Here is a 19096-nt window from a genome sequence, read left to right as displayed (position 1 = left end):
GCAGGGCTGGAGCTGCCAGTGCCACTGGTGGCCCTGAGCATTGGCCACAGAGGGGCCTCCCATCCCTGCAGGCCCAGCACAAAGTGCTGCTGGAGCAGCTGGGTGTTGGAGAGGCCGTGCAGGACACGTTGTGGGGCTGCCCAAGGACGCTGTGCAGCACCTATGGAGGGCACTGCTCCCCCTGCAACTCCTCAGGTGGTCCAGAGGAAGGTTTTGCAGGAGCTTTTGCTGTAGCACCTTGAGGAAGCAGCATTTAAATCAGAGAGAGAGGGGAAGAGCCTCAGGAGTCAGATGAGCTGGGCTGGGAGTCCTTTGCTCAGCTCCAAGAGCTCTCACTCTGAGTCTCCTCCTTTTCTAAAAGCAGTAAGTTTTGAAACTTTTTCAAGGCAAGTTGTGCATCAGAGAGAATTTCTAGTGCCAGGAGACATCCCAGTTCACTTCCATGTAATGTACTCATGAATGCATTGACCCGTGAGGATGGGAGAAGATTTTCCCCATGGTCCCTGCACTGGTCAGTGGCATGGATGCAGGATGAGATCAGGGTGATTCTGGCAGTGTTTGGGGAATAGGCCCCTCTGGCTGCAGCTGCACTTTGCTCCAAGGTGCTCTTCTGCATCCATTTCCATGCTCAACAGCTCCATCTCTCCTGTCTTCCATGCAGGCTTCCAGTATCCTGCCAGTGTCAGGTGTGCTGCAGCCAGGAGAGAGCCAGCAGGTCTCCTTGCCCTTCTCTGGCCACCTCAACAGCATCTCCAGTGCCACGGCGCTGTGCCACGTGGAGGGAGGCCCCAGCTCCGAGGTGCTGGTGCCCGGGGAGGCCTCACGTGTCAGCTGCTCCCCGAGCCCCCAGGAGATCAACTGTGGCTCTGGGGCACCTCTCAGGGAGAGGTGAGTAAGCCTGCCATGGGTTCCTGCTCTCCATGGGTTACTGTCCCTGCAGGGCTTCCCTGCTCCAAGGACTCTGAGCTCAGAGGTGCTGCATAGCAAAGGCCAGAAGCAGCACAGGGATGGCCACTCTTAGCTCCCTGGCTCCCAAGAGAGGAAGCACCTTCTTCTGTTGGGACAGAGCATCTTCTTCTCTAGTTTAGTGGTGAGCCCTCCTGGCTCAGATGCTGCCTGCAGGGAGCTGGGCTCTGGCCCTGCCTTGGCACTGCCTCTAGAGGTGTCTTTAGCTCCATGGTGTTGAGTCACATCTTCTTCATCATCTCCCTTCTTCACCAAAACAGTGGCATTGTGGTATGGGCAGGCGTGGGGCACAGACCAAACCTTGGTTTGGGTGCTGCTGCTGCCACAGATGAAGTCCTTGCAGTGCTGATCTGCCAGGGTTCTCCTGGTGGTGGGACAGCAGCCATAAAAGCTCCTGTCCTTGAGGCTCCCCTTCAGCTGCAGCAGTGGGCAAGCACAGGAGAAGCTCTGCTCCAGCAAGGCAGCCCAGCTCAGGACACACAGGCAAAGTGTGCAGCTGGGAGTGGGGGCTGCTTAAAGCAAGCCTGTGCATCAGGACTTCCTTCAGGCCAGGCTGAAGTTGGTTTCGTGGGGAGGAGAGGGACGAGGCTGCTTCAGATGGTTTCCATGGCAGACAGCACCAGCTGGCTTGGTCACAGCTGGCTTCCAGCAGGAAATCTGGCTGACAAGAGCCTGTCTTGCTGGAGAGCAGTTCCTGCAGCCTTTGCTTTCTGACTGATAGGACTATTCTCATTTAGGATCAGGCTATGAGTCATTAATACCGAGGCTCATGGACAGAGACTCTCTAACTCGTTAAAGTTAGAAAGTGGTATGTTTATTAACCCCGGTGGGTGGCACCAGAGTCGTCCCTACAAGGCGTGACCGTGCTGTACGAGGTTCTTTGCCCTCTCTTTATTTCCCAGGATCTTACATACAATACATGTGCACAACCCCAGCACCTCCCCTCCCCGCTCTGTATTAAAATGAGGTCATTAGTCCTTCACACCTGCACAATTCTTCTCTGGAATTGGGTTGGTGGTCTCCAATTGGGTCAGTGGTCTTAAGGGATGAAGTCAGGAATGTCTTCATCAGGTCTCTGTGACCCTCTGGCACCATCCAAGGTCCCCTGCTTAGTGACTGATTGACATAAAGCCCAGGTGCTAACCATTGTTCTACTGGTTTCAAGATGTTTTTATAACAGTTCACTTACTCCACTTCCTTCTATCAAGAAGCTCATCATGGTAAACAATATAACAATCAGCTCTGGCTTAAGCATCTAATCATCATTAACCTATGGTCTACCTGTCTAACTGACATCCTGATCAATGTGAATTGCTTCTAAGCCTCAGGTGAAATCTGAACTCTTTAAATTCTTGCTTCAGCTGTGCCCAGGGAGAAGGGAGCTGAATGAGCTGAGTAAGAATTGCAGGAGAGATCAGCAGACGTTGGCACTCTGTGCTCTGCTTGAAACTGGGAAGTCAAGAGACAAAGGGCGTTTTCAGGCACAGTGCAGAGAGCTGGTGGATCAGCCTTTGGCAGTGGGCTGGAGGTGTCTGGCTGTGCCTGGAGAGGGAGCTTGCACAGTCAAGCCCTTCTGATGGCAAGGCTCAGGTTTGGCTGGTCCTGGAGGTGCCCTTCCACCACTGCCCTCCCTTGGGATGTTCCCAACCTCTGTGGGTTGAGGAGAATTCACGGAAATGGTCTGGCGCTGCTGCCTGGCCTCAGGGTCAAGGAATGAAGTGCAGGGCCAGCCAGGACGAGTCAGCCCAAGGTTCTGGTGGTGACTCTCAGCCATGTTTTCTGTTTTGTCTGCAGAAGGGAGCTGAAGCGGCTGTCTCCAAAGCTTGAGGAGGAGGCAAAAGCCTTGGCGGAGGAAGAGAGGCAGAAGGAGAAAGAGAAGCAGAAGAAAGAAAAGAAGGGTGTCTCTGTGGGGAAGGAACCTCCAAAAGCAGAGAAGGGGAAAACCAAACCCCCAGAGAAGAAGGAAAGCAAGGCCCCAGAGAACAAGGACACCAAAATCCCACCAAGGAAGGAAATCAAAGAACCAGAGAAGATGGAAAACAAACTTCCAGAAAAGAAAAACAAACATCCAGAAAAGAAAGAAACCAGATTCCCAGAGAGGAAGGAAAGCAAGGCCCCAGAGAAAAAGAACACAAAAGCATTAGAGAGGAAGGAAACTAAATTCCCTGAGAAGAAGGAAACCAAAGCCCCAGAGAGGACGGAAAGCAAACTCCCAGAAAAGAAATACAAACCTCCAGAAAAGAAGGAAACCAAATTCCCAGAGAGGAAGGAAAGCAAGGCCCCAGTGAAGAAGAACACCAAAGCATTAGAGAGGAAGGAAACCAAATTCCCAGAGAAGAAGGAAACCAAAGCCCCAGAGAGGACGGAAAGCGAACTCCCAGAAAAGAAATACAAACTTCCAGAAACGAGGGAAACCAAATTCCCAGAGAGGAAGGAAACCAAAGTCCCGGAGACGAAGGAAATCAAAAGCCCAAAGAAGGAAAGCAAAGCCACAGAGAAGAAGGAAATGAAAAGCCCAGAGAAGAAGGAAAGCAAAGCCCTAGTAAAGAGGGAAATCAGAATTCTAAAGAAGGAAACCAAATCTCCAGAGAAGAGAAGCAAACCTCCAGAAAAGAAGGAAACCAAATTCCCAGAGAGGAAGGAAATCAAAATCCCAGAGAAGGAAATCAAAGCACCAAAAAAGAAGGAACCCAAAGCCCCAAAGAAGGGGGAAGCCAAAGCCTGAAAGAAGGGAGGAACCAAAATCCCAGAGAACCCAGCTGAGCTGGAGAAGAACTCTTTATTTTATTCACACAACTTATTTTATACAGTTTGCCAAACCTAATGTGCAACTTTAGGTAGTTAATCGATTTCTTATTACTAGTTATGCCAGTTATTCTGTTGGATAATAAAATATATTTTACTTGTGCATCAAATCTCTCTGTTGTATTCTTTGTATTGTTACCTATTCTCTTCACTGATTCTCATGGGACAAATCCCTTGTTCTTGCAGGTGCATTTGTTTTTCACCCTCAGATCAGATTGTTCACCAAGTCTCATTCTCAAAATAACTTCACGTGGGAACTTGTGACTGCTTAGCTGCACTTAGAAGAGATGACAGGCCAGCTGTTAATATAGCAGAACAAGGCCTGATTTCATAAGGCCTTTCTTTTATCATTATTCTATCTGTCTCTGACATCTCCCCCTTTTTGTTCATTTAAAAAAGGCTCCTATGTTCTGATGTTGAAACAGCTCGCTCTTGGGAGGGTATGATCTCATGAAGGTTATCACTGGTTATCTGTTAGATGTGGGATAAGATACATAAAAGACCAATTCCAATCAACAAAACTTACCCAATTCTGTCAAGTCATTGACACAGGGTTTTGCAGCATGAGCAAACAAAAGAATAATGTCCAATGTCTCTTAGGGAAATGGAAAGAAATGACCATTGTTTCCAATTAGCTGAGAAGTAGGAGAAGGTCCATTAGCTGGAAATGTTGATCTTGGACATCACTGAATGTCCTTCTGGCAGCTGGAACAGGGAAGAACTGAAGAAGGTTGGGAGGAGCACTGTCCCATGATGATGCCATGAGGCTTTTGTTGGCCAATTGCCTCTGTCAGTTTCCAGGCACAGCTGTGTCTCGGCAGTCCTACTCCTGTTCCTGTTCTGGCCACAAAGGCTGCAAGGGGATGAGGTTATTTCTCTTTCCACTGGGCCTCATTTCTTCAGAGCTGATCAGTATCTGATGGAATGAACAGGTGACTGCTTTGAGCTGTTGGTGATAAAACACAGGCATCTCTTCTCCTGAAGTTAATGAATCAATTAGGCTTCCCTGTGGGACACTCCACTGGGATTTAGATGGGATGACCTTTTTTCCAAGTTTCTAATGTAAATATTGCATGATTCAAAATGTTAGTCGTCCAAATTTCTCATGTACATATTGCATTATTTGAATGTTCTTAAGGCGTTCATTCCTCTTCTTTTTTGTTTTTTAAGAATGAGATGCATGTCTTTTGTTATGAGTATGAAGAAACAGCGTAGTAAAATAATACACGTAGTAGACAAGAAACTTAGAGCAATTAGGAATAATTTAGATACAACGATCGGGAATATTTCAAATAGCAGACAAAACTAACAACATAGGTGGAATGAAATAAACAGAAATCTCTGAAATAATGTACCATCATCCCAGAGTCTGCAAACAGCTGACAAACCTCGATTCAGTGGGGACTTGGATAATTATTTCCAGATCATAATTCCCAAGCTCCCTTTAAAAATAGTTCAACTGTCATGTACAGACGGTGAAATTGCAAAGTCAAAGCAACTCCAATCTAGTTTTGATGCAGAAAACATCTGGGTCTGTTGGCAAATTCCTGTCCAGGTAGAGCTAAGGCCTGGCCACCACCCAAGCTCTAAGTGGGAGAGAATTCCCTAAATGTAATTTTAAACAAGGCTCCTAAGAATAGCACTTAGGAGTAAAGGTCTAGGGGTGAAAGACTGATGAACCATCCAATAGCTGTCTCCTCCAAAATTTCCTCAGCATGGAGATGCTTTAAACACAGCAAACTGTTGGAGTGGTTCTGTAATAACAATTGGGACTGCATCTGATTGCTTAGAGTAGATGTCACAATACCATCAGTTTAGAGAAGACTTCTGACAAAGCTGAGATATCATTTCCTGGAACTCTGAAAAATACTTGAAAATCGTGAAGGCAGCACTAGGTCAAACCATGGAGCCCCAGTGCAGAGCCCAGCCAGAGGGGTAGTCTGGTCTAAGAGATACATGAGCAGCTAGAGAACAAAAGAAGGATCCTGAAATGACACGTGTCTTGTAGATAATTACACCAAAAGATGGTAAAACATATGAAAAGCTGGCTATAAAAACAGGAATACAAACATGAATGTATTTATGACAGAAAAAATGCAACAAAGGAAACACTGAACAGCTCACTCATAAAATTTATGATATCTCAGATTAAATAACACTCAAACCTGATATAAATTCCTTTTGACATCAATAGAGCTTAACAAGATGAACTCAATAAAACCCAGTCCTAAAAGGATTTCAAATTAATAAACATAATTTCATTATCACCTTAGTAGAACAAAAAGCACACAAGAGAACTCAATGTTAATTACTATTAATACCGAACATAACTGGATCCATAAAAAGCTGGAATAGATCATTGCTGAAATGACGTAAAACTGAATCTTAACATTTATAAAATCTACCAAAATTTACTTAATAAAACTTAGCCTTATTCAAGAAGGTAACTGAGCGTTACAATATTTGGCCTTAATTTAACAGAATTCAAATGAACATTCTTAAAAGTTATAGATATGACATGATGTAACTCAGTCTAAGGTTATTAACACAAAAAGACAACTTAAAGGTGAACAAGCTGTAAGTGAAATAACAGCATGATGGTCTGCTGGAGGGATTAAAGTTGTAACAAGCATATTAGAATTAGAAGTAAATCATTTGAACCACTAACCCTTTCTTAATAGAGAGGCCCAGTTTAACTTTTCACTGAAGATGTTAAACCCAAGGGCAGTTCATGCAATGCTGTCTTTACATGTCGCTGTAGAGACAGGCAAGACACCTATTTCTTCATGCACAACAGCCCATCTTTATTCTTCACAGCTCATATTTCTATGGTTTTCTGAAGGCATTGTGTTTCATTTTAATTGCTTAGTAACTTAGTGCAACTCAGTTCATTGGTTAGTAGTTGCTCATGTAGGTGTCAGTCAAAACCTTTCCTCTCTCTAACGCGGTTTCCATTCTTGTCTCCTGCATAGAAGATGTGGCTAGAAGTCTTTCCTCTCACAGGTGCAAATTCCTTTCTCACAGGAACTTGTCAGGCTAGCTGTTAGCTGTACTTAGCCCAAGCAGCAGGCCTGAGCCATCATTTTACAAGGGTAACAAGGCTCTTCTTTTATAGGGTTTACCTATATGCAACATTGACATACGATTCTTTCAATCTTAAAGAATCATCTTTAATTTCTTTCACGTGAATTTTGACCTTTGTAATATTTGTATATGGTAGATTTGGAGTTCAAATCTGTTTTGAATCATGCCTTCATAGAATCCCAGACTCATGGAATCATTCAGGCTGGGAAAGCTGTGTGAGACCATGGAGTCCCAGCTGTGCCCGATGCCCACCTTGTCCCTGAGGCGACTCCGGCGTTTCGGGGTCTCCCCAGCCCCGGCTGCTGTGGCAGCCCAAGACAGAGAAGTCCAATTCAGCACGACCTGTCCGGGCCCCTCAGGCAGGCCCCAGAGCTGCAGGCAGTCTTAGCAAGCTCAGCTCTTCAGTGATTCTCAGCTCATTTGTGATTTCAGCTCTTGGCTTGCTGAGTGCCTTTGGCAGATGCTGGCAGAGAGAGGAGAAGGCTGTGTGAGGTTCCACAGAGATGTCTTTATTGATGTCTTCTGACAAGGTCTCAGGGACAGCTCTTCTGCAGAACAGGGCAGAAGTAGGGCTTTATATAGGGTACAGGAGTTTTAGAAACAATCCAATAGTGAGGGTCGAGGCGAAAGTGAGCTGTGGGCTTAGAGAGATAAGCAAGGGTCCGAGGGTGGAAGAGGGGCTTCTTAGGTCCAGTCATCATGACCAGGCATTTCCTGTCTTAGGCTGCTGAATGCCATGGAGGCATTGCAGGCCCTGGGCCTGCTACAACTCCACTTTCTGTATTTAGAAATGGGGCACACTCTAGTTGAATGTCCAAAGCATTTACCTGTATTCCCATTTCTACTCGCTTCAGAGACCATTCTGGATTAACCAGCAGTCTCTGAGTTCTTGTTTTCTTCATAGCATACGGCCCAATTCTAGTAATCACAGGAACTATAGGCTGCACTTCTGCTTCTGGAATAATTGGCCTTTGGGTAGGAACAGCTTTCTTTTGTGTTAGTGGGGTAGTTCTGATCTTGTTCTTCTGATATTCAGTGCACACTTGAGTGATGCTAAAGTCAAGATCATACTCTCTTATTGCACACCCTTCTATTTTTAGGGCACTTACTCAAACATTTGTCACAGCATTCAGAGCTAATCTGAACGAGTTTCATGGGTGGATGGTAAGCCTCATGCAACCCACCTTGCACAAATGCATAGCTACATCCCCAAACATTTCTCCCTTCCCACAAACGTGCATTTGTGACTTTCAGGATCTCATTTAGGGCCCTACGAGAGTGGGGATCACAGGCCCTCCCTTGGCACCGGTACATCCCAGTTACGTTGTACCTGCGCGGTATCGCACTGGCTCCTGTTACAACCATGGCAATGGCTATCATAGTTACCACCTTCTCCATCATGTCCATGATTTCTCTAAGTCCATATATTCACGGTTCCAGGTGAGCTTCAGCTTCAGTTCTTTGTCACCTGGCATCAGTTTCCAGAATTCCTCAGGGGCTTTCTTCACTCGGGAGTAATGGATCCAGGCCTGCTGTTCTTTGATCTTGAATGCAGTAAAGGTAGTGAGGAGCACCTGGAATGGTCCTTCCCACTGCAGTTCCAGGGTCTTTTCTGCCAAAGACTTAACATACCCATAATCCCCAGGTTGTACATCATGTACTGGTCCATCCAAATCTCTGTTTTGAGCTCCAGCCACATATTTTGCAGTTCCTCTCAGTTGTTTATTCAGGGCTATCATATACTCGGGTAGGGTTTCCTCCCCTATTTGTGTAGGTGTGGCTCCTTCTTGAACTGCATATGGTCTCCCATATAATATTTCAAAGGGGCTCAATTTTCCCTTGTCCTTGGTTTTGTCCAAATTGGCAATAATGCTAATGGAAGAGCCTGGGGCCAAGGTAGGTTTGCCTCTTCTCCCAATCTCACAATTTGTTGCTTAATCAAATGATTCATCTTTTCCACTTGGCCACTCGATTGAGGATGATATGGGGTATGCAGCTCCCAGTCTATCCCCAGGTGGTGGCTAATTTCTTGCACAATTTTGGAAACAAAATGCGGCCCTCTGTCTGAGGATATGGTGGCTGGAACCCCAAACCTCGGGATTATTTCTTGCAACAGTGCTTTGCTTACCTCTCGTGCTTTAGCTGTCCTAGTAGGGAAAGCTTCTGGCCAACCTGAAAAGGTATCAGGCAATACCAAGAGGTAATGATATCCCCCCTTCCGGGGTAATTCTGTGAAATCAATTTGCCACTGTTGCCCAGGTCCGCAGCCTTTCCCAATTTGTCCAACTTTAGGCTTTGGGATGTTTTTAGGATTAGTTCAGAGGCAAAGACTACACTGACGAGTTACCTGTATTACTGTGCCCTGGAGTTTCCTGGCCATAATTTTTCCTTTCAAATGGTTGTACAGGGCATCTACTCCCCAGAGTGTTTTTTCATGTTCTTTTTGCACTGATGACCACAGCAAATAGGAAGGCGCTACAAGTTTCCCTTCCTCTGTTACAGCCTGTCCTTCTTGATTATAATTTGCTTTTTTTGCCTTAAATGTTTCTTATCCTTTTTATTGTACACTGGCTTACCTTCAATAGAAATGTTTCCATCTGGGATCAATGTTGCCTCCACTGTCTCCTCAAATACCTCACCTCTGGCTGCGTCTTTTGCCTCTCTGTCCACCAGCATGTTCCCTTCTTTCAATTCAGAGCTCACTTTTTGCTGTGCCTTAATGTGCATGATGGCTGCCTTCTCAGGTAGTTGTACTGCACCTAGTAGTCTCAGTATCTCTTGTGCATGTTTAATATTCTTCCCTTGTGAATTCAACAGTCCTCTCTCTCTCCAAATGGCTCCACGTGCATGAACCACCCCAAACGTGTACCTTGAGTCCGTGTAGATGTTAACCTCTTTTCCTTTTGCCAGCTCTAAGGCTCGAGTTAAGGTGATTATTTCAGCCTTCTGTGCAGAGGTGTTTGCTGGTGAAGGTCCAGACTCTATTACCTCTCTGCTTGTGGTAACCGCATATCCAGGGTGCCTTTTTCCACTGATGACATAGCTGCTTCCATCAGTGAACCAGGTCTCAGCATCTTCAAGTGGGGTGTCCTTCAGATCCGGGCAGCTGGAGAAAGTGGCTCCAGTGGTCTCCAGACAGTCATGGATCACTGCTTCTCCCATACTCCCACTGAGGAAGAAAGCTGAATTCACAATGTGAGTTACCACAATTTCAACATCATCTTGTTCTACTAGTATAGCTTGGTACTTCAGAAACCTATGTGGGGAGAGCCAATGCCCCCTTTTGCCTCAAGGACTGCAGACACCGTGTGGGATACCAGCACAGTCATTTTCTGGCCCAGGGTGAATTTGTGTGCTTCCTGGATGTTCACTGCCACTGCTGCAACAGCTCTGAGACACCCTGGCCATCCTTTAGCTGCCGTGTCCAGCTGTTTGGAGAGATAGGCCACTGCTCTCTGGTACGGGCCTAACTTCTCTGCTAATATTCTCAGGGCAATCCCTTGTTTTCTGTGGGAAAACAGGAAAAATGGTTCACTCACGTCTGGAAGTCCTAGAGCCGGAGCTGACATGAGGGCCTTCTTTAGTTGGTCAGAGGCTTGGGTTGCTTCTTTTGTCCACTGAAGATCTCTGCTCCCTTCCCTGATCAGGGCATATAGAGGTTTAACAAGTAACCCATAGTTAGAAAACCACAGGCTGCACCACCCTGTCATGCCTAAAAAGGTTCTCAGTTCCTTCAGTGTCTGAGGGCTCGGGGTCTGGCATATTGCTTCTTTGCCATCCTGCCCCAAGGTCCTTTGACCAGCACTCACCTCATAACCCAGGCAAATGACTGTTTGCCTCACCATCTGGCCTTTCTTCTGGGATATTCCATACCCGTGCAGGCCCAAACAGTTTAGGAGGCTTACCGTCCAGTGCACGCGTGTCTCCTGGGTCTGGGTGGCTGTTAGGAGGTCATCCACGTACTGCAGCAACTGCCCTTCTCCTGGTGGAGGTTTCCAAGACTCTAAATGCTTGGCAAGTTGCTCCCCAGATACAGTGGGAAGTTCTTGTACCCCTGTGGTAATACACACCATGTGAGCTGCTTCCTCCGTGCAGTTTTGGGGTTCTCCCATTTGAATGCAAAAATTTTCTGGCTGGCCTCGTAGAGAAGGAGGCATAAGAAGGCACCCTTCAAATCTAAAATGGTAAACCAGGTTAGTTCAGGTGTTAAAGGAGTTAATAAAGTATAAGGGTTAGCAACTACTGGATACAAGTCTTCAGTTACTTTGAGAACAGCCCTTAGGTCTTGTACTAACCTGTATGACCCATCAGGCTTTCTTACTGGCAAAATGGGGGTATTGAAATCAGACTGACACTCTCTTAACAGTCCTATTAGCAAAATAGGTCCTATTAACAGTCCTATTAGCAAAAAGTTTTCTATGATTTTGCTAGTCCCTTCTCTGTCTTCCTTCTTTAAGAGGTATTTTTTAACCCTTACTTGTTGTTCCCCTTCCTTGAGCTTAATTTGTATGGGCAATGCATTCTTTGCTCTCCCTGGTATATTAGAAGCCCATACACCAGGGAATATTTGATCCATTATTTTCTTGAAGTTTTTCTCTTCTTCACTTACAATTTCAATTTCTTTGATTATTAACATTAGGCTTAACAGCTCCACATATTGTTGGTCCTTTACCTCCAAACTAATTTCTCCATTTTTCAATATTACTTTTGCATCCAGCTGCTCTAGCAGATCCCTGCCCAAAAGTGCAGATGGAGCATTAGGCATATATAAAAATGGATGAATCTCCCATTGCTTTCCCAATTTATACTTTAATGGTTTGCAAAAATATGCTCTTTCAGATTGACCAGTAGCCCCCTTTACCATAACATAATCATTTGTTAGAGGTACAGGACCTTATTCAACACTGACAATGTTGTCCCTGTGTCCACTACAAATTCCACTTCCTTTTCCTTGTTCCCCAGTTTAACTACAACCAGAGGGTCCCCTAGGGTAGGGCCCTCCTGTCCTCCTCTGTCCTCCTTCACATGAGCAACCAGCCTTTCCCCCGACCCCCGATCGCTTTTTCTCTGTTCATCACCCCTTCTTCATTCTGGGCACTGGTTTTTCCCATGGTGCCCCCTCCCCACAGAGCTCCGAGGGCCCCTGAGGTGACTCCTGTTCCACCGGCCGGTGCCCCTGATCCAGGACGGCCCCAGAGAGTCTGGGGGGATTTTGGGGGGCATTTTTGGGATTTGGGGCATTTTGGGGCAATTTTGATGCAATTTTGGGAGGGTTTTTGGGGATTATGTTAGGGCTTTTTTAAGGCTTTATTGGGTATTTGATGGAAGTTGAGGGGAAATTATAGAGGTTTTGGAGAGAATTATTGGGTTTTGGGGGGGTTATGGGATTTTGGGGGTTTTGTGGATTTAGGGAGTTTTGGATTTTGGGGGATTTTACTGGGGTTGGGGGGGTTGATTTTTGAGGAGGTTTAGTGAAATTTTTGGGAGTTTTTTTGAGTTTGGGTGGGTTTCACTTGGATTTGGTGGGATTCTCTGGGGTTTTGGAGGATCTTATTGTAATTTCTTGAGGAATTTGGGATTTTTAGTGGAATTTGTGGGGGATTTGGGGGTCTGGGGCCTTTGGGGTTGTCCCAGGGTTTTCTGGAAGGGCTGAGAGGCATCAAAATCTCCTTAAAAGCCCCAAAAGTCCCAATAAAACTCATGAAATCCGAAATAAATCTCACAAAATCCCATTAGAACACCCTAGAATCCAAATAAAAGCCCACAAAATCTTTTGAAATCCCAATAACCCCCAAAATACCAATGAAACCCTGTAAATCCGCCCCAAAATGTCCCCTAAATAATAAAAATCCCATAAAATCCCCCCCCCAAGACCTAAAGAAATCATGGCAACACCCAAAAAAACCCACAAAATCCCAAAAATCCCATGAAAATTCTGAAACAAAACCAAATCCCCCAATGAATCCCACTAAATGCCGCGACAATTCCAGTAAAATGCCTCAAAATCTCCTAGAAATCCCAATGAAACTCCCAGAATTTCTGAGAATCCCAAAAAAACCCAGGAAAATCCTAGCAAAACCTCCCAAAATACAAAGAAAAAAAAAAAATCAATAAATCCCTAAACATCGCCAGAAGAACAAACCCCCCCGCAAAGCGCCAATAAAACCCCCAAAATACAAACCCCCAAAATCCACAAAACCCCCTAACATTTCCCAGCATGTCTGCAGTCATTTCCAGGCGCTGCCAGTGGCCCCAGGAAGGTGTCAGTTCTCCCAGTGTGATCCCCCAGTCATGCCCAGAATATCCCAGCTGCCTCCAGCATGCATCCAGTCCTGCCCAGTTCCTCCAGTTTGCTTGCAGCATGATCCCAGTTTCTCTCAGGTGCTCCCAGTAGCCCAAAGTGTGATCCCAGTCACTCCCTTTCAACCCCAATATGATCCCAGTAAGCTCCAGTTGGATCCCAGTCACATGCCAGCCCTCCCAGTGTGCTCCCAGTATAATCCCAGTTGCTCCCAGTCAGGCCCAGTATGGGGGATGATGTGCAGGGTGTGTTCCCAGTCACTCTCAGATATTCACAGTATCAGTCCAGTCCCTCCCAGTATGATCGAAAGATGAGCCCAGTGTGCTCCCAGTCCCTGCCAGTATGAACCAGTTGTGCTCCACATGGTTCCAGTTGCTTTCATTTCACCCTCCCTTTGGTTCCAGTCACTCCCAGTATCTCCCAGTGTATCCCAGGTCCCTCCAGCAGGTTCCCAGTCCCTCCCATTATTCCCCAGTATGATCCCATTTGCTGCCAAGCACTCCCAGTCAGCCTGAGTGCAGTGGCACTCACTGCCAGGATGATCCCAGTCACCTCCAGCATGATCCCACTTGATCTCAGTAGAAGCCCAGTTGTTTCCAATCCCTCCCAGCACACAGCCAGCCACTCCCAGTTGCTCCTGTCATGATCCCAGTTGCTCCCAGCTGCTCCCAGTCACCCTCAGCATAATGCCAGTCACTCCCAGTAGATCCCATTTGCCCCTACCATGGTCTCAATTGCCTCTGCAGGCTCCTGCTCACTCCCAGTATGATCCCAGAATGATATCAGTACAAACCCAGTACAGTCCCAGTATGATTCCAGTATGATCCCAGAACAAACCCAGTGCAGTCCCAGTCACTCCCAGTATGATCCCAGCAGAGCCCAGTCCCTGGCAGTGCTGCCAGCGCTGGGATCCCGCAGCCCTCTGTGCATTCCCCCCTCCCGGCTGTGCCGAGAGGAGCCCCAAGGGCTGGCAGTGCCCAGGCAGGCTCCCCAGCAGGGCCCAGTTTGGATGTGGGGCCCCCAGTTGTCGCAGTTTGCCTCTCCTTTTGCCCGGGCCGGCTTCCCCCCTTCTCCGCAGCGGCCGGGAGCAGCCGAGAGCCCCGCGCTGCCCGTGCCGAGCTGTGCCGGCTCCAGCCCCGCTCCTGCCGCGGGCTGCGAGGGCTCCGGGAACGGGGCAGCGAGGGGGTCGCTGCTGCTGCGGGAGGAGGAGGAGGGAGGGAAGGGGAGGGATGAAGGAGGAGGAGGAGGGTGGGAGGGGAGATGGAAGAGGAGGGGAAAGGCGGAGAGAGAGCAGCCACAGAAGCAGAAGGAGGTGTGGTTAGGGAGGAGAAGGATTAGGAGGAGGCGGGGGATGGAATAGGAGAAGGGGCAGGAAGAGGAAAAGGAGGGACAAAGGCGGATGAAGGCTGAGCAGCAGGAAGCACGTGGTCGAGCCCTCCGTGCATTCGCAGCCCCCACCTGTGGGATCATCGCCCCCATCGCTCTGGTGAGCGGGGAGGGGGAGCTTGGCCCAGATATCCCGGGGGGTCCCTGGGCTGGGATTTTTTGGGGGGATGTTTGAGAATGAAGAAGTGCAAGGCTGAGCGGAAAAGGCCCCTTGTGGGGACATCGGGGGGTGGCGGTGGCGGCTGGCAGCAGAGGCAGCCTGGAGGAGCAGAGCCCTGTGTCCCCCAGGAGCCCAAAGTGGGGAGCCCAGAGAGGGGGGAGCGCCGCCATTGGCGGGAGCCTGCAGAGTCTGGAGAGGGGCAGGGGGGACTCCTTGGAGCCCCTGCAGCCCAGAGCAGAGCATGAGGGGAGAAGGGAGCCCAAAAGGGAGCCCAAAAAGCCCTGGCAGCCCTGAATGGGGAGCGAAGAGGGGGCAGCTTTTAGGATTGCTGGGACTGCCAGCAGGCTGGGGAGGGCGGGCACCGAGGAGAAGGGGGACCCTCAATGCAAGTGTGACCCCAGCAGCTGGGACAGAGGAAACTCCCAAAGAGCAGAGGGGAGGGAGCAGGGGTGGGGAACTCCTGGGGAGGGTTTTTCAGCACTGAATCTTGGTGTTTGGGAGGTTTTTCTGGAGCCTAGGTCGCTGGTGACTTGTAGAGATGGACTTGGGCAGAAAGACCTTCAAACTCAACGTGCTCATCCCTTGGTTTCCCCAAACCAGGATTTTCCGTTGTCACTTCTTGTGAGGCAGTGAGGAAGAGGAAGATGTCCCTGGACATGGAGTCAGGTGAGGAGGAAGTCAGTGCCCCTTTGCCTCTCTCTCCTGCTGCATCTTCCAGCCCAGCACAGCAGAACCTCGTGGCAGAGGCCGTTTTGAGCGGCTCCACGGCGCAGGAGCCCAACGGGGAGGAAAAGCCCCGGAGATGCCACACGAGGAGGGGCTGCAAACGCAGATGGCGGGGATCTGAGGGGGAAAGAGCCAGCCTGGGCCGGGAAGGCGGCCGGAGATGGAGCCAGAGGTTGGAGCTGGTGGTCCACGAGGAGGTTCCTGATGGGGAGAAGCCCCTCACGTGCTTGGAGTGTGGGAAGAGCTTCACGTCAAACTCCAAACTGATCATCCACCACAGGACCCACACTGGGGAACGGCCCTATGAGTGTGATCAGTGCAGAAAGAGGTTTCCGAGTAGCTCAAATCTCCTCAAGCACCAGCGCACGCACACAGAGGAGAGGCCCTTCCGCTGCCCCGACTGCGGGCAGGGCTTCAGGCACAGCTCACATCTTGTTGTGCACCGGCGCATCCACACTGGGGAGAGGCCCCACGAGTGTGAGGAATGTGGGAAGAGCTTCAGGCAGAGCTCCCACCTGATCAGCCACCAGAAGACCCACACTGGGGAACGGCCCCACGAGTGTGGGGAATGTAGGAAGAGATTCGGACATCGCACCAGCCTGATTGTCCACCAAAAGATCCACTCTGGAGAGAGGCCCTATGAGTGTTCCGAGTGTGGGAAGGGGTTTCGGACCCTCTCCCATCTTTTCCAGCACTATCAGAGTCACACAGAGGAGAGGCCCTTCTGCTGCCCCGACTGCGGGAAGGGATTCAGGCACAACTCCACCCTCGTCACCCACCGGCGCATCCACACTGGGGAGAGACCCTACGAGTGTCCCCAGTGTGGGAAGAGCTTCTCCAGGAGCTCTCACTTGACCCAACACCAACGGAGGCACCGGTGAGGGAAGCCCTGTGAGTGCGCTGAGTGCGGGAAGAGCTTCGTGCGCTGCTCCAGCTCCATCCCCCACTGCAGGAGCCACGCTGGGCACAGCCCTGGTGACCCACATTCCCTGTGATCCATGATGGGAACACACCTGCCTGATTCTCCTTCTTCCTTTGGCTTTAATTTTTTTTCTGTTCTTCTTCTCTTTGCCCTCCAGAAGGCATGAGGGATGGATCTGTCACCTCAAAACCACTCACATCCCACTGAAAACAACTGAATTTTAACCCATAAAGGCTCAATCCCTCCTCAAATTGCTTGTTCCCTCCTCAAAAAAACTCAGTCCTGGGCCAAACTCACTCAATTCCAAAGCCAGCAGGATGAGATGGGGTTGGAAGGGGATTGGGAGAAGTGGGATCCCAATTGGGAGTGGTGGGATGGGGTTTGTGTGGGGCTGGCTGGGTGGGATGTATTTGACAGCAAATAAAACTTTCAGAGTTACTGATTTCTGTCCCATTCATTTTCAGTCAGTTCTGTTTGCAGAGTGCCGCCTTCTCAGCTGATTAATTTGCTATGAAATCCCATTTTTAAAATCATCTAACCCAAACAATCCAAAAACCAATATCCAAATAAAACCACTCACCCACATGTGGCAGAGAGAATAGGGACAGGCGGTCGGAAGATTTCGGGCTGTCACGGAAACCTGATAGGGCCTCCCTCACCTGACTCCCAGAGATAAGGATAGCCGCAGGACAAGAGGCCAAGAATGTTGTAATCCCCCCAAGAATGTTGTAACCCTACCTAACACGGCCTCCACCCAGTCCCCTTACTAACCATATAAGGTAAAAGTCAGACCCCAAAGGTAGGGGAAGGACCAAAGGTATATATACCGAGGAGAAAACCAATAAAGGGCCTTTGGACCGTCTATCACATTGATGTCTGCGTGTCCTTAGCCCGAGCGGCCAAGAACATTGGGCCGTCGTGCTGCGTTTCCTTGGAACCAGGTCGTTACGCCTTGCCTGCAAGGCAACACCCACAATTAAATTTTGAAAAATAATTTGAATTGTTTTAAAATACTTAAGGGTGTTATTAAAGTTTAATTGTTTGGTTAAAATGTATGAGAAATTCTAGTGGTGCTTGGTTTTGTGTTTAGTATGTTTCTAATATGAATTGTTTTACTAAGGTGTGTTAGACTGTATGACAGTTTTTTTAGATATTTTTAATCTAAGGTATATTAGTTATGGCATTAAAATTTTCAGGAGGTATTTCGTAGTATATAATTTGTTTATGTTTCTTGGTAATGTTATAGTAATAGTTATTGTTGTTTTGGCTGGAATCATTGGAGTATGGTAAGGAAAAATATTTCATTTTTATTATAATTGATTTCATTGTAATTATAGTTTATTGATTTATAATTTTGTTATCAGTTGTTGAGAGGATAGGAAGGAAGTTCAAGGGCAGGAACATTTTTTCCCCAGCTTGTGCAGCCCAAGTCTGGGTGCCATTCAGCCCAGAGCTATGGGATAATATTGTAGTGCCTCCCACACACATTCTGCCTCCAAGAAAAGTTTGGCTTGGCTTATTAGAGTGAAATAAATAGAAGCGTAATAAAAGGGACAGTTAAACTCATCCCTCTTGAATGACTCTCTTGCTTTCCAGTGTCAATCCTGCACATCATGCTCCCAAGGCTTGTTACGAACAAGTGTCTGAGATTGCTTAAAAATTCCCAGGCAAGGTTCAGTAAAAACCAGATTGAATATTAAGCAACAGCTCAAGAAAATTCATTGGCAACATTCACATTATTACTTACTGCTTGGTTAAGGAACAACATGGGGAAAAAAAGCAAGAAACAAAATTCAGTCAATCAAATGAGAAACATTTTGAGAATTATGTGTGTGTGTGTGTGTTTAGGTGCATTTGAGAAAGGGACAGATAGGACAAGGATCCAAAGGAATGCGGCCTAAAAGCTTAACAGCACTGGAGCTGAGCAGTGGTTAAACTGGAGCCTCCAGGAGTGGGGCTCTTGGCCCAGGATCCATGGCTGCTCAGTCATGCTGCCAGTGCAGCAAGCTTGAGAGCGCGCTGGCTCTGCGAGGCCCCACTCAGAGGGAGGTTGCTGCTGGCACCTCTGGGCTCCAGGAGAGCCCCAAGGGCCTCCTTTGGGAGCGCTGTTCATGGGCCACAGGCGAGGGGCCTCAGCCATCAACGCTTCATCGTGGCCGCACTGTGGGTCAGCAGCCTGGCTCTGAGAGTGGGAGAAGGAGGATGTCATGCCATTGAGGCAGGAAAAGCGGTTTCCAAGGCAGTTCACAGGACACCCCAGGAGCTCGTCAGACAGCACAAGTGCCTGGCAGCGCTCGGTGTCTCTGGGAAGCTCAAGAGGAGCTGGGCCCAGGGGCTGCTCAGCAAGGCCCAGGCCTGACAAGCGTTTCTCAGGTCACCGTGTGGCCGGACAAGGCCGGGGCCATTCGCCACCACAATCTGAAGCACAAGGTTTTGATGTAGGGTATAAAGCCATGGCCCAGTGGAAGTGGGCCGTGTCCTCAGGCCTGTGGGCGAATCACAATGCAGATCCTTGTGCTACTGATTCCATCTCCCCCACTTTTCTGAGTTCTTGGTGGCAAGGTCATTTAGGTTAGACACACAGCTCTCTGAAGCTTTCTGCACAATGAATTAAAGTGAGATTACACATCCCAAATCGTGTTCTGTTACAGTTTAACTGATTGATTTAAGAAATTTCTGAAGTTGAAAACGTGCTTCTTCAGATATTTACTGTGTGTGGCACCAAGCACAGAGGAGAGATTTAATG

The 19096-nt window shown here is 48.2% G+C and overlaps 1 pseudogene; it reads left to right on the top strand.

The window, feature by feature from the left end:
• The window catches only part of LOC135292506 (zinc finger protein 850-like), a 113480-nt pseudogene extending 95272 nt beyond the window's left edge, over positions 1 to 18208 (top strand).
• Positions 18209 to 19096: the final 888 nt, after the last annotated feature.

This window comes from Passer domesticus, unplaced genomic scaffold (genome assembly GCF_036417665.1).
Source record: "Passer domesticus isolate bPasDom1 unplaced genomic scaffold, bPasDom1.hap1 HAP1_SCAFFOLD_37, whole genome shotgun sequence".
NCBI classification, from domain to species: Eukaryota; Metazoa; Chordata; class Aves; order Passeriformes; family Passeridae; genus Passer; species Passer domesticus.
Note: the sequence above shows the minus strand (reverse complement) of the source record. Positions and strands in the feature narration are given on the sequence as shown.